This window comes from Saccostrea cucullata, unplaced genomic scaffold (genome assembly GCF_032062105.1).
Source record: "Saccostrea cucullata isolate Sc308-1 unplaced genomic scaffold, CSIRO_AGI_Scuc_v1 ctg2031, whole genome shotgun sequence".
Taxonomy (NCBI): domain Eukaryota; kingdom Metazoa; phylum Mollusca; class Bivalvia; order Ostreida; family Ostreidae; genus Saccostrea; species Saccostrea cuccullata.
In genome coordinates, this window is record NW_026937278.1 from 26637 (window position 1) to 41878 (window position 15242).

Here is a 15242-nt window from a genome sequence, read left to right on the forward strand (position 1 = left end):
GTTCTCAAGTTGTATATCCTTTCAATCAAATCTGTTTTACGCACAGCAAGTTTTCCGAACCCGACAGGATTGAATTCACTGTGTAACATATAAACGGTCTTCATTGAAATTGTGAAAGGTCTTTGTTCTTGTAGAAGCGGGCAAGAAAAAAATACCTTACTGTTGTGCTCGCGTACAGGTCTGAAAATCAACCGCGAATAGGGGTGTTTGAGATGCATGAAACTTTCGAAAGATTCTGAAACAAATAGAGAAAATACAGACTTTAAATTCCCTATTTGATATGCTATAACATGTTGTTTATGAACAGTATCTAAAAGAAAACCATCTACTGTTGGTGGCACAGTTTCATTTAATTAATTGCCCTCACATTTTCCTTTTTAAAAATTCTTCATAAATACAAAATATATCTTCTGTTAATTATAGAAAACACCTGCAGGACCCATAGAAGAACTTGGAAGGAGTGCACAGCTGAAATCATCGAGTATGCTTTGATTCATTAAAATTAACATTTACCTTTTTCTTAACTAACAAACTTACAGGAATTTCAGAAAAAAATTAATGTTAGAAAAGAAAACTTCTATTAAAGTGGGAAAAATCCCAATGTGACTTCTAAAATAATGGATATTCAAAACGGGTACAATACAACCCAAAATCAAAATACTTGCTGCTGGAACGCGCTTAATATTTTAAGAGGTACTTATATAGAATGCTTGGCATAGTGCCAGGGTGATTTAAACTTTAATTGTTTAAGACTTATTGGCCCTTGATTTTGAACTTTGACTCACATTTTTTGAAATCTGTCACTATGCCAAAAAAGCATTTCCACACGTTAAATTCATACATTTTAGCACGTGGACTGTTTCAGGAATTATACTAGCATTTCAACCCACATGTCTTTAAACTTAAACCTTTTTTGCAAAAATACCCTAGGAACTTACATAAACTTTTGTGTTTGGGATATTTGAGAAGAAGCGTTTTCATGAACAGTCATTCTTAAAAATGATTCTGCATGAACGTTTATACATGTCTCTTATTGATTGTTTAAGAATGAATGTTATGTCATCACATTTCATTATCGACATTCTTACTGATGCAACCGTTCACATCGGCATTAGAAGTGAAAGTCACGGGTCTTTCGGATGTGATCTTAAAAACGTAGGTCCCGTGTCACGGTAGGCGCTCGCACGATAAAGAACAATCACTACTCAATGTCCCTAGATGCCAATTATAGGTCTAAATTTGAAGTCCTTCGCTGGCATACAGTGACGTCTCCATATGAGTGGAAAATTCTCTCGAGGTACGTTAAACAATATACAATCAATCAATCAATCAATCAATCTTATTCACACGCATGAATTAAATGGTTGCAATGATCGGGGGGAAATATATTTTTTCATTTAGGTAACGAATAATCATCTATTAAGGACGCTTATATTACCGCTTAGGGAGTTCAATTGACTGAAAACTTCCAGGATCTTGAGAAAAAAAAATATTGGACACTTATGCATTTTGTCACTTTAATTGATGAATAAAAAATGACAGTTCTGCATCATGAGGAATATGAGGGATTGAGACGAGGGTGTGTTAATTTAGAAAGAGGAAATACCATCTATTATTAGATATGCTTAATCAATATAACGCGTTCATTGTTTTTTCATAATGCAAAACTGTAATTTCCTATTCACCATTTAATGTTGGCACTGTGTATTTCATGGACTGGAGTTTTGGAATGGAGTTTAGAGTTATTTTTTGGAGTCAAGCAAAATTGCATCTGTTAACAGAAATAGGATTCAGAATTGAAGAAACTAGTTTTTTGCACCTAAAGCATAAACATTAATGGACAGTTTCTGTTTATCCATAGATAACACCTTATTTTGAACTGTGAAATGAATAGACATATTTAAAATATGTTGTCAAGACAATAAAAACACAAGAAATACCTCATGTCAACCTTTGATCAAATTTTAAAGAATATTTCTTACTTTCATATATGGTGATATTTGAACCACGAGGAATAAGTTTTTGATATTTAGTATATGTTTTCTTGTTAAAATAATTGTTTTTACTTAATTCGTATCATTTTACTTTTCTACGACTTTTTACATAACGTGAATAAATGAAATAAAACATATTGCATTCAAAAAAAAAATAATCGTCTTATTATCTCTTGTACTTTTTCTTTTTATGACCTCGTAATCGAAGAATTGAGGAGGGTATACAGTTGTTGTCCTGTTTGTCTGCTTGTCCGTTTATCAGCACAATCTTTTAAACTTATACATAGGTTTCGAGTGGGTGGGGCTATGGTTTTCGTATTTCATATGTGTATTTCCTGTGACAATATTTCGCTTCTGGGATCTCCTCTAAATCTTGAACTTAGAGTTTGACCCACTTTACCTATACTTTAACCATAGCCATTAGTTTTGATTACTTGATGCTAGGCTTTCATTCTTGACATGTGCATTTCCTGTAACAAGATCTGTCATTGGGTATAATACATATTTGAACGTTTGACCTTGGCCTTAGAATTTGCCCAGCTTTTTAAAAAACTTAAATCTTGACCATAACTTCGGAACTGTAAGTACTAATGCTTCCATGCTTCATACGTATATCCTTATGACAAGACCTTATTGGGTAAAACAGTATTTGACCTTTTGACATTTACCTCAAAGTTTGATCCACCTTAAAAAGACATTAACCTTGACCATCTGAGAAATCTCAACCCTCGCCATAAGCTGCCACACAGGGGCATCAGTTTTTTTAAAAAGTCTAATTAGTTTGGGTGGTGACAGAAATAAATTTATCAAAAATATCCCAACAATGGTATCATCAGTACGGAAATCTAAAGTTGATTCAAAGACTTTAGATACAGAAAATCTTATCAAAGTAAAAACCGCGCAGCTCGCGTCAAGATACTGTGAACATTAAACTGTTAAATATGAATTGTAGATCTGTAAAGAATAATACTCTTGCTATTTCTGATATGATAGTTTCAAACATTGACATAATGGCTATCACTGAAACTTGGTTAGGTAGTGATAATGATAAAGTGGTTTTGCCAGAGCTAGTACCAGATGGATACAGATGTATTCACATACCTAGAACAAATCGAAAAGGAGGGGGAGTTGCAATGATTTTTAGCAAAAACATTAATTATATCAAATTAAGTCAGACATTGAATTTTCACATTTTGAGCATCTTGATTGTATCATTTCTTCTCGTGTAACAAATTCTCGCATCTGCATTGTTTACCGCCCACCTATATCAAAAACAAACAATCTGAAAATGAGAGATTTTTTCGAGGAATGGTCCTCATATTTCAATCAGCATGTCATCGCACCGGAGGAACTGTTCATGACAGGTGATATCAATTTGCATCTCGAAAAATCTGAGGATCCGACTTCCAGACAATTCCATGCGATGCTCCAAGAGTATGGTCTTGTGCAACACATATCCGCTCCAACTCATAAGCATAGGCATACATTGGACTTCGTTATTACACGTGAAAATAGTCATATTTTGACAAATTCCCCTACAGTTGACGACCATTTTCTTTCTGATTTGCAGGGCTTATCTACAGTTGATCATAAAGGAATATATTCATCGCTATGTCTGTCTAAACCACCTAAAATGCGGAAATCTGTATCGTTTAGGAAACTCAAAAACATTGCTATTGATAAATTCGGAGAAGATGTCATAACTTCATTATCGAAGTATAATCGTGATTTATCAACTGATGAACTCGTACAACGATATGGCACAGATATGAGGGCTCTAATTGAACAACATGCTCCATTTCAAACTAAAACCATTGTTGTGAGACCAAATACAGAGTGGTTCTCTGAAGAACTTCGCGATTCAAAGCGAGAAAAACGCAAAGCTGAACGCGTTTGGAGACGTACCGAGTTGACTGTGCGCCGTGAAATTTTTCGAGAAAAATGTATCGAACACTCAAAATTGTTGTTTCTAAGCAAGCAGTCATATTATTCGAACAAAATCATTGAATGTGGGTCGGATAGTAAAAATTTATATTCCATTACAAATAAACTCATGGGTAATACGAATGACACACCTCTTCCGGAATGTATTAGTGACAATATTTTATAAAATAAATTCAGCAAATATTTTGTGTCAAAGATTCAGAATATCAGATCATCTTTGTTGTCTTCAAATTCCGTGAATGATCATCATGCCGATGCATTGTCGGCTGATGTGCTGTTTACAGGTGTACCATTGAATTCATTTGATCCGCTGCTGGCGATGAGATCAGGAAACTCCTAATATCTATGCCACCAAAATCATGCGCACTAAATGCGGTGCCAACATCGATAGTCCGCAACTACGTTGAACAATTCGTACCTTTCATCACTGAATTGGTGAATAAGTCATTAAGTCAATCTGTCATGCCGAAGAATTTCAAACAGGCTATTATTAAGCCATTATTGAAGAAACATAACCTAGACACGAACGAATTTAAAAACTATAGACCTGTTTCAAATTTATCATTCCTCCCAAAGGTTTTTGAGAAAGTCGTTGGAATTCGCCTAGAACATCATCTAGACTCAAACCATTTGCACGATACTCTACAATCTGCATATCTTTCGTATCACTCAATCGAAACTGCACTGTTGCGTGTTCACAATGACATCGCTACCGCCTTAGACAACAATTCCTACGCTGTACTTGTCATGCTCGATCTGTCGGCCGCGTTCGATGTTATAGACCACAAGATTCTTTTCCATCGTCTTGAATACTTATACGGGATAACCGGTTCTGTGCTGTCATGGATAAAGTCCTATTTAACTGACAGGAGTCAGAGAGTTTCGATAGGTGCAACCTTATCAAATGCGGAATCGCTTGAAATCGGTGTGCCTCAGGTCCCGGTTCTTGGACCCCGGTTGTACTGTTTGTTTTCGAAACCTATAGGAAATATACGCAAGCTTCATAAAATGTGGTATCACTGCTATGCAGATGATACCAAAATATATTTTCTTATTGAGCCAAACAAAGACTTGAATAATGTGGCTTCTTCTCTCAGTGCTTGTTTCGTCGACATAAAATAATGGATGTGCACCAATCTTTAAAAGTTAAATCATGAAAAGACTGAATTGATGTTCTTTTGTCCAAAACATAAAATTAAGGACGTTTCAACATTCAATCTTGTTTTTGGAGAAAGCTCAATTAGTGACTCTCCTTTTGTGAAGAACCTTGGAGCCTTTTTCGACCAGACTCTAAGTATGGAGAAAAACAGCAGTTCAATAGTTAGAACATCTTTCAATAATATCCGGAAAATCGGTCGTATCCGTCCGTACATCACAGACGACGCATGTAAAACTTTGATAAATTCACTTGTTACTTCCCGACTCGATTATGCAAACTCATTGATGTATGGTATAAATAAGCAACTTGTGAATAAACTTCAAAAAGTTCAAAATACTGCTGCGCGGCTGATAACTCATACCAGGAAATCTGATCACGTAAAACCAATCTTGAAAGATCTCCACTTGCTCCCTGTCCAAAATGGTTTGTGACCCACATTTAATTTCATTCAGTCCCCCTTCATCTTCCTTGAGAGTGTGGAAAATATCCATTGGTTTCTTGAACGGACAGAGCTCTTTGATACGACTTTTTGTGCTCTCAAATGTTCCTTGCTATTTCGAAGATGGTGTTTCACTGCTGTTTCCATGGGCTGAAACAGTTACCGAAACTTCCTTTCCAACAAAATAATGCGGGACAAGCATTTGATCTAATATTGAATAACTGTCTGAGTCTTGTAATTGAATAACATTTCTGTGAAGTTTTCTCGTACTTTCTTCTTACATGTACGACTCTAATCTTTTCTGATACCATGGAAGAGTAAGCAATGCTAGCTGCAAACCTGTAGCTCCCTCCTTGAGAAAATTCGGAAAGATAAACCAGAGAGCTACAGATCCAAGCTTTGTAAAACCCTTTGATTTACGTCGCCGAATTTTAGTTCTGCATCTAAAGCAATATCTGCCGACTGGTCATACACAGTCATTGATCGGGAATGGAAATCGAGTTGGTAATCACCTTTTTATATTTCAGATGAAAACCAATCAGAGCTTATATCTGCAGTTTGCAGTCATGATGCTGAGCCGTTCAAACAGTTTGGGTATTCACATGGACTGAGCGAAGAATTGCATTTGTGCAATCAGTAAGTGTCATTATTCATATTTCTTATAATTCTCACTAACAGATTGAGAAAATACTTACGAAAATTTTGCTATCATTTCAGCATTTCTGCAACACAATTTCCAAACCAAGAAATAAATCCCCAGTCTACTTCCTGTGCAGTACATAAGAACGAACCTGTTACCTTTTATGATTGTCTTTGCTGTTTCGTTCCACATAAAAGACAAGACTGTTTAATTTGTACAAGAATTCCATATTCATTGATTCCTGAAAATGTTGTTGGTTAGTTTTAAAATAAAATCATTGAAATATGGAGAGCTGTTTAGAATTTAATAAGAATTTTAACCGAAATATCATACAGAGTAGAAATGAAAACAAAGCGAGGATAACAAACACTGATCCATTAAAAATGACAACAAATAATGCATGTCTTCGCATGGGCAAAAATATCACCGTCCTTCGGAGATTTTACAGACGTGATTTCTTACCTTGGAGGAATAAATATCCCCTTTCTATCATTCTCATCTAGTTTGAGTCCTTTGTATAGATTAAATGCAGGGAATATTAAAAATAAAATCATAATGAATTCAAAGGCTGATCAAATTGCAGAAAGCTCTTGAGGTAAAAAGCCAAAGTAAGACCCAGTTCTGGCATACAACTCAGGGGCGTTGCATCGTTTTTGAAAGTGGGGGGGGGGGGCAGCCAGAGGAATTTTTTTTACTTACCTAAAAAAGTTGACAAGCCCCCCCCCAAAAAAGGAAAAAAATTTCCCAAAGTCGAAAATCCGATTTCGTGGGGGGAAGGGGGGGGGAGGTTAGGTAAACTTTTTCCAACTACATTCAGTATCAATTCCAATACTACATTCTCGGTACATCGTTAAAAGTCTTAATGTGGGGGGGACCAGGTTTTCAATTAACATTTCCTATAATATAAGTAAAGTTGGAAAAAAGTGGGGGGCCAGCCCCCCCCCCCCTGCCCTACGCAATAACGGTCACTGAGTAATGAGGTATCTTATCTTTTGTACCATAGTTAGGTGTGATTTCTTTTGTTAAAAGTGTGGGTTTTCTGTACATAACTGTACATAACCAACACCTTTCTATAACTCCGCCCATCGAGTCAGGACAAAAGAACTATAAAATCATGCACACATTTTAAATGAAACAATCATCTGGGCTGGTTAAACAAAATTCAGAAGAGTAAAAATTATCAGTTGTGGAGAGCATTATGCAATAATAAACAATTATAAACGAGCATCAATGCTTTAACTTTAGTTTAAACCAAAAAAAAAAAAAATTTCAGAAACCGCTTAATTGTTAATTATTTTGAGTGTCATGACAGGATGACGTTAGCTTATTAGATTCCAATATCGTTCTTTTGATAACCAACAAAGCAAACACTGTACAAACATGATGTAAAAACAAATCTGTACACTACTGTACTTAAGTAAAGTTTTTGATCTAATCTAATTTTCATTGAATTGAAATATGCATAACCTCTAACAAACATTTCCATCAACGTACCACTGCGCATGACAAAGCATGTATCAGGTTTACAAAAATTTAAGTAAAACCAAGTTCATAATAAATTATTTGATTTTGACGATTGAAATTTAAGAGAAACAAATTATATAGTGAAAACTGTCTAATCCAACACGTGAACAATCCAACACACAGAGAATTCCGAAATTAAATTTCTTTCCCATTTTAGTATTTTCCCTGTTTTTAACACTGTGCAATCCGACACTCTTTCTATTCCGACACAAAATTTATCTCCCAGAGCATGTCGGATAAGACAGGTTTCATTGTAGAAAATTCGAAACCGGCATGACGTTGTGTCTCCACATGAGGGAAAAATTCTCGAGGAGAACGTTAAACAACATACAATCAATTTGTCAAAAGTATTATGTATAAATCACTTACTCTGTACTCGATGGAAGTGGTCAGAAGGACACAAAGGAGCGTAAAATCAAATAAAATCCAAATGTTCTATTGATACTAAATATTAAATGTTTGAATCACACGAACCAGTCCAAAAATTCCTTAGCTGACTTATATATAATTGATGTTTCCTCAAGAGTACTCTTCAACTATATATTCAAGAAGTGGTGTGAATCAGATGTGGATACTGTGAAATTCTAAAAAACTCTTGGACAATTTGAAATCACAAGACTTTACAAAAATCGCCAGCTTAAAAACTTACGACTTTTCAACCTTTTACACAGCAATTCCCCACGACAAATTAAAATCCAGGCTTTCTAATATCATTGACAGCTGCTTCTTCAATGAAAAGGGAACTCGTAAATCTACTTACCTCTTCACTGGTCATTTGCAAAATTATTTTGTTAAAACAGATTCTGATTGCACACACAAGTACTCTGAAGTTGACATCAAGAAGATGCTTGAGTTTCTGATTGACAATATCTATGTGGTTTTTGGAGACCAGGTATTCCAACAGTCTATTGGAATTCCCATGGGTACAAATTGCGTTTCGTTATTAGCAGACATTTTTATATTCATATGAAGCAGAATTTATGCAATATCTTATACGTGAAAAGAAGAAAACATTTGCTGTGGCCTTCAACTCGACATTTAGATATATCGACGACATATTGTCAATTAACAATGGTAATTTCCATTCCTACGTCGATACCATATATCCAGGAGAGCTTGAGATAAAAGATACCACAGAGTCTGACACATCTGTTTCATACTTGGATATTTTACTTGAAAAAGACGTTAATGGTAACCAAACAACCAAGTTATATGATAAACATGATGACTTTAACTTTTCTATCGTCAACTTCCGATACTTATGCAGCAGTATACCTTACACCTTCATCACTTGCATACGGAGTATATATATCTCAGTTGATTCGATACGCAAGAGCATGCTCTACGTATGAACAATTTCTTAAACGAGGAAAATTATTGACAAGCAAGTTGAAGAAACAAAAATATCAGCAGTCTCGTTTAAAGTCATCATTTCGTAAGTTCTGTGGTCGATACAATGACTTTGTCACCAAAAACAATTTATCATTGAGTCAAATGCTGACTGACGTTTTTCATACCAATTGTTAATCCATTATTTATACACTGAAATGACGACGGATTTTTCCATTATTTCACGATCATGACAATGAGCACACGGCGAGTGTGACCGGTCAGCAAGGGTTGCTCACTCCTCCATGGCACCTGATCCCACCTCTGATGTTTCGGAGGTCTGTGTTTGCTCTGCTGTTGTTTTGTATTTGTATTGTGAATACTTTTCGTTATCTCCATATCATTCCTTTAAGGGTCTCCGATATGATGGGAATACACAATTAATGATTAGCATTTACAAGATGTGTGTTAGCTGAAAGTTTTAGTAATTTAGTGAATGAAATCTACCCCTGCTGATTTACTACATCAAGCGCATTCAGCATATCAAATACTTCTGTCTTACTAATTTGGTGGAATACTGGAAAATTTCATTCCGAAGTTTTTATTTTGTAAATTTGTTTATAATTCAGAATCAAAATTTTGCCCTGATATATCTGACAATAACTTAAAGTGTGTATTAGCTGATAAGCTGAATATTGCTCAGGTTACTCCAATACGTAAGAAAAATAGTACCTTAGAGAAGGGTAACTATAGACCAGTGAGCGTCCTCCCAACAATATCAAAACTTTTCGAAAGAGCAATAGAAACACAGTTAACAAACTTTTTAAATGATATTTTTAATCCTTTTTTATCAGCTTTTCGGTCAGGTTTTGGATGTCAGTCTACTCTGTTGAGAGTTATTGAAGACTGGAAATATGCCCTGGATAAAAATGAATACACTGCAGCTATTTTAATGGATCTTTCCAAGGCCTTTGATTTCCTTCCCCATGAACTACTTCTTTTGAAGCTAAAAGCCTATGGACTATCAGAATCAGCACAAGAAATGCTTTATAGCTACCTCTCACATAGAAAACAATGTGTTAAATTAGGGCATCATGTTAGTGACATGTTAAACATTATTAAAGGTGTCCCACAAGGATCTATTCTTGGTCCCCTGTTATTTAACATATTTATAAATGACCTGTTTTTCTTTGTAGATAAATGTAACCTCTACAATTATGCAGATGATAACACCCTATCAAAGTCTGATAAATCTCTAGAACAGGTGGTAGCAGCTTTAGAACATGATAGTAGATCTCTCATTACATGGTTCTCTTCAAATAAAATGCAGGCCAACCCTGAAAAATTTCCCGGAAATAAAACACAAAGTAAAAACATTGTATTTGATTTAGATGGAATCAAAATTCCTTGTGAGGATGACGTTAAGTTGCTAGGTATAACCATAGACTTTAAGTTGTCTTTTGATACACATTATGACATATTACAAATATGTGCAAAAAGGCTGCAAGGCAATTAAATGTTCTTAAACGGTTAGGAAAGCACTTAACTAAGTTAGGAAAACTTACAATATATCACTCTTTTATCATGTCAAATTTTAGTTATTGCCCCTTAACATGGCATTTTTGTACTGAGCAAAATACTCGCAAAATAGAGAAAATTCAGGAAAGAGCATTACGATTTATTTACGAAGATTATAAAAGTTCTTATGAGAGTCTTTTACATAAATCTAAACTACCATCTTTGAAAACCAGAAGAATGCGTGCCATTCTATAGAAACCTTTAATATTTTACAAGGTTTAAGTCCTGTCTTTTTGCAAGATCTGGTTGTTTTTAAAAATAATTCATACAATTTTAGATATACAAATACTGCAGAGGTCCCAAGACCAAGAACAACAAGGTATGGGATGAAATCATTTAGGTATGAGGCAGCAAAGCTCTGGAACTCTCTACGCAATGAAGCCAGGCAATTCTCCTCATATAATCAATTTTCAAATTACATTTCAACTTGGTGCGGAGAACTAAATTGTAAATGCAGCTCCTGTAGACTTCAGACTTCTATGCCTCATGCCTAATTTTCAGTTTTATAGATGACCGTCTTAAGTTATTATTTATTTATTTATTTATTTTTACAGTATTGTGCTTTCTTAACCTTTCCTCCATGTTTGTGTGCATGACTTTTGTTTTAAGTACTTGTTGTTCTCTTATGTTGACTCTTTTATTTTCTTTGTGTGTTGCTCTAATGTTTTGTCTTTTATTTCTTTCTTTTCTTTTTATGTCTGTTTATCAATGTCTTTGGTTACACTTGTGTGTTTAAATGAACTTCTATCTTTGTGAAATTTTAATGTGATATTTGTGCTCTTATGTGTATATATGTACATTTTATTATATACTCACCGCCAATGGAAACGCAACACCCTAATTTTAGGATTGAAAATTATATACAGGTTATAACTATGTACCAAAAAAATTAGGACATCTTTTACTTTGCCAAATCAGTTATTTAACGGTTCAATGAATTTCTTTCCTTTACCGGAGGTTGCATTTTAGCCCTCTTAACAGAATTCAAAATTTTCCATTTTCGACAAAATTTTAACAATATTTTGGGTTTCCAAGGTTTTGAAACTGTTAATCATAAGTATTGTACTAAAAGGCCGGGAGAAAATCCTTCTTTCTTTACCGGGTGTTCTGCCTATATTTCCTCAAAATGACTGATAGCAAGAAGGGGGGATGATTTATGAGTTTTATGTTACCTTCAAAAGTTTAATGATAACATAAAAATGAATATATTTAGGTAAAAAGTAAATTTACAAAAAAATAATGCTCCATTTAAACATTAAATGTTATTTTTAGATCTTAGAAAGAAACAAATACCCGTTAAATCTTAAAACAACCCCCCCTTCCGACCATTTAATGAAAACGTACTAGTCCGCCATATACAACAAATGCAGCCCGATTTCAACCATGCATTAAGTTTATTAATGTTTTAATTTATGCGAAATTAATATTCTTGGGCAATTTTAAACACATGTTTTTCAGATATTGCGGTCGAATTTTCTCTAACCTGGCGTAGTGTAGCAACTTTTTGACTTCCGGTCAAGAAACTGCCATTTTTGCTATTGAAACACACGATCCTGATGGACCGTTATATAGTGTATATTTGCATATGCAGCTCTATTTTTATTTATTTTGAGAATTTCTAGTATAAGCAATGAAAATCAGTCATTTTGAGGAAATATAGGCATATCATTTGGTAAAGAAAGAAGGATTTTTTCTCGGCCTTTTAGTACAATACTTATGATTAACAGTTTCAAAACCTTGGAAACCCAAAATATTGTTAAAATTTTATTAAAAATGGAAAATTTTGAATTCTGTTAAGAGGGCTAAATAACAACGTCCGGTAATGGAAAGAAATTCATTGAACCGTTAAATAACTGATTTGGCAAAGTAAAAGATGTCCTAATTTTTCTGGTACATAGTTATAACCTGTATATAATTTTAATCCTAAAATTAGGGTGTTGCGTTTCCATTGGCGGTGAGTATATATATGTTTTTTATGTTTCTAGTCGGTAAAAGAGCTTTATAGCTCATGTTCTCTGTTATGTGTATGTAGTCCGACTATAAATAAAATTTACTTACTTGCTTACTTACTTACTATTAAAAATATTAACTATATCCTGTTCATTTTAAAATTAGAGCCATTCTGAGTGAAACGGTTTTGTTGTTTTCTGAGTCTTGAGATGCCAACTGATTTAAATGACCCTACATTTCTTTATGACTTAGGCTTTCCTTAATTGCTGATTTGTGATAAGATGTTTTGGCTTAGTCAATGAGCTGTGATTTTATTTCTCCAAAATTTGACATAGTCTGAATCCCCTCGTATATGGTATAAATCACGTAAATGCCTAGCCTCGTTTATTTCTTGTGTAAGCCATTTAGGCCGAATATCTGTCTTTAGTCTTCTTGTTTTTACTTTTGCATGCTTGTTAAGAATATCATTAAATAAATAATGAAAACTGATCAATATTTCATTTGGATCACCAAGTTGGAGAAGTGTGTTCAAATTTGCGTGTGCTAAATCTATAAAAAATATTTTTATTTTTATAATTTTTTTTAAAGTCTCGAAATTGAATTTCAATTTGCCTGCCTTTTCTCTGCAATGCGTGTCGAACACACGTGATAGTGGTCAGATATACTTAATTTCGTGAAAATATTTTCCTTTGTTGCACAGGAACCTGATAAATAAACACGATTTTAAAATTTCATGCGACATGTCGATGAAATTTTCACTTTTCAATTATGCTCAAATTCCAGATACCTTAATAGTTCTATAGTTGAAATGTAAAAGCTTACTTTTAATCCATAGAATGTATGCCCTTGCACTAGATCGATTTATGAAGACCCCCCTCCCCCCACATTACCCTCCGATGGACTTGCATACAAATATACGACAGTGTCAATTAAATACGTAATGTACAGAAAATATATTAATAAAAAAGTGAAGAAGACATAAAATTCAAGTTATTGGCCCATAGAGTTTCTGTAAAAAATATTCTATTTAAGGACAGACGAGACGTTCCTTAATAATAGATAAAATTTTCGAAGATTTTGTCATTGAAGTATTGCTACTTAAGTATGTTTACTCAAAAAAAATTGAGGTACCTTACCAGGCATTTCTCCAAGATATCAGGGGTAGCTTTTCTTATATAATCCTTCTGGGAGGAAAAATAATTTTTCAATTTCAAATGTTTAACTGTTTGGATTTTTAAAAGACGTCTAGAAACTGGTTTACAAATCAGAATGTAAATAAAATTTTGAATATTTTCCATACATTACGAAAATATACAAAACAGAATTTCTGGAACGTCTCGTCTGACCTTAATCATAGAATACATATTTTGTTGAGAAAATATTACTTGATCTGTCTCTCACTGTCTTTGAAAACCAATTATTCCAATCAAAGCAATATAACCGTCAAAGCTTCCTAAAGGCTATGCTTAGTAAAATAATTGTTAAAATAACTACAGTGACAGTAAAATAAAAAAAAAAACAGAATTAGTCAACAAGATGGGTTAAGTTAATCTCTATAAAAACATAAAATAATGATGTGAAAAACATGCATGATAAGACATACATAAAATAAATAAATTATAGATAATGAGGTACATGCATTACAGAATTTAGTATCCCCTCACATGTATATTCCAAAAAAATATCCCCTGTCATTCCCCTATCAGTCCCTGCCATATTCCTGCCTTTCTCTTGTTTTCTCCTACGATCCCCTGTCGTTGTCCTTGACTACCCCGTCTACTACCTGTCGTCCACTGACATTTTTTTTTGCAAAAAAAAGGAGTTTAAAAAGAATGCTTATTGCAAATTAAGAGTGGAAAATACTTGAGTCATAAAAATTATAAAGTTTTTTTTTTTTAATATAGATTTAGTATAATAAGTTAACACATTTTTAAACGCCTAAACTAAATATTCTGTACATAGTTTTTTTAGTAGTGGTAGCGTTTCGAAAAAAACAGCAAGGAAATGCATGGATACTATAATAGGAATAAATTTCCAGTTTATTGCATCTTGTGAAGCTAAACGGGATATAAATGTCTTTCAACTAATTTTTCAAGTTGTACATATGGTATATTTATATTTATATGTACATGAAATTGTCACTTAACTTATGCACACTTCCAATTAAATCATGCACACTTCCAATTAAATCAATAGTTTAATCATTCGTTGTTGACTACTTGGATGTTTTGTAATAAGTACAGGTAACTCAGGTGTGAAAATGACCAAGCAAGTGCCGATTTATGAGTTATCATTTTTAGAAATGACATATAGGCTGCTTCAGCATTGATATATTTATGTACACAAAAGAGTACCTAACATTGCTTTGTACACAAAAGGGTTGACCAAAAGAAGGAGAATGTCTTCGCGCCACATATAATATCAGGGTCAAATGAATAGAAATGAATGGAAAACACACTATATTCAATATTTTAAACACTCTTTGCCGATTGTTATGAAAAAGAAAACCTTCAATGTAAAGGGTTTTTTTTGTGTGTGTGTGCACTTTTGCACTCCCTATAAAAATAAATATACTTTTACGAGTAAATGCAACAATTAGTCATTTTATTTCTGTTATTAATTACAGGAACAAAGACAAGCGACCGGACATAAAAAAAATTAATCAGGTTAGAAGGAAGAAGGAGG

The 15242-nt window shown here is 33.8% G+C and overlaps 1 long non-coding RNA gene across 1 annotated transcript; it reads left to right on the forward strand.

The window, feature by feature from the left end:
* The first annotated feature begins 421 nt into the window (after positions 1-421).
* LOC134247691 (uncharacterized) lies at positions 422-6430 on the forward strand. The gene is made up of 3 exons (XR_009987913.1): positions 422-481; positions 6064-6172; positions 6254-6430. It is a non-coding gene; the product is annotated as an uncharacterized LOC134247691 (long non-coding RNA).
* Positions 6431-15242: the final 8812 nt, after the last annotated feature.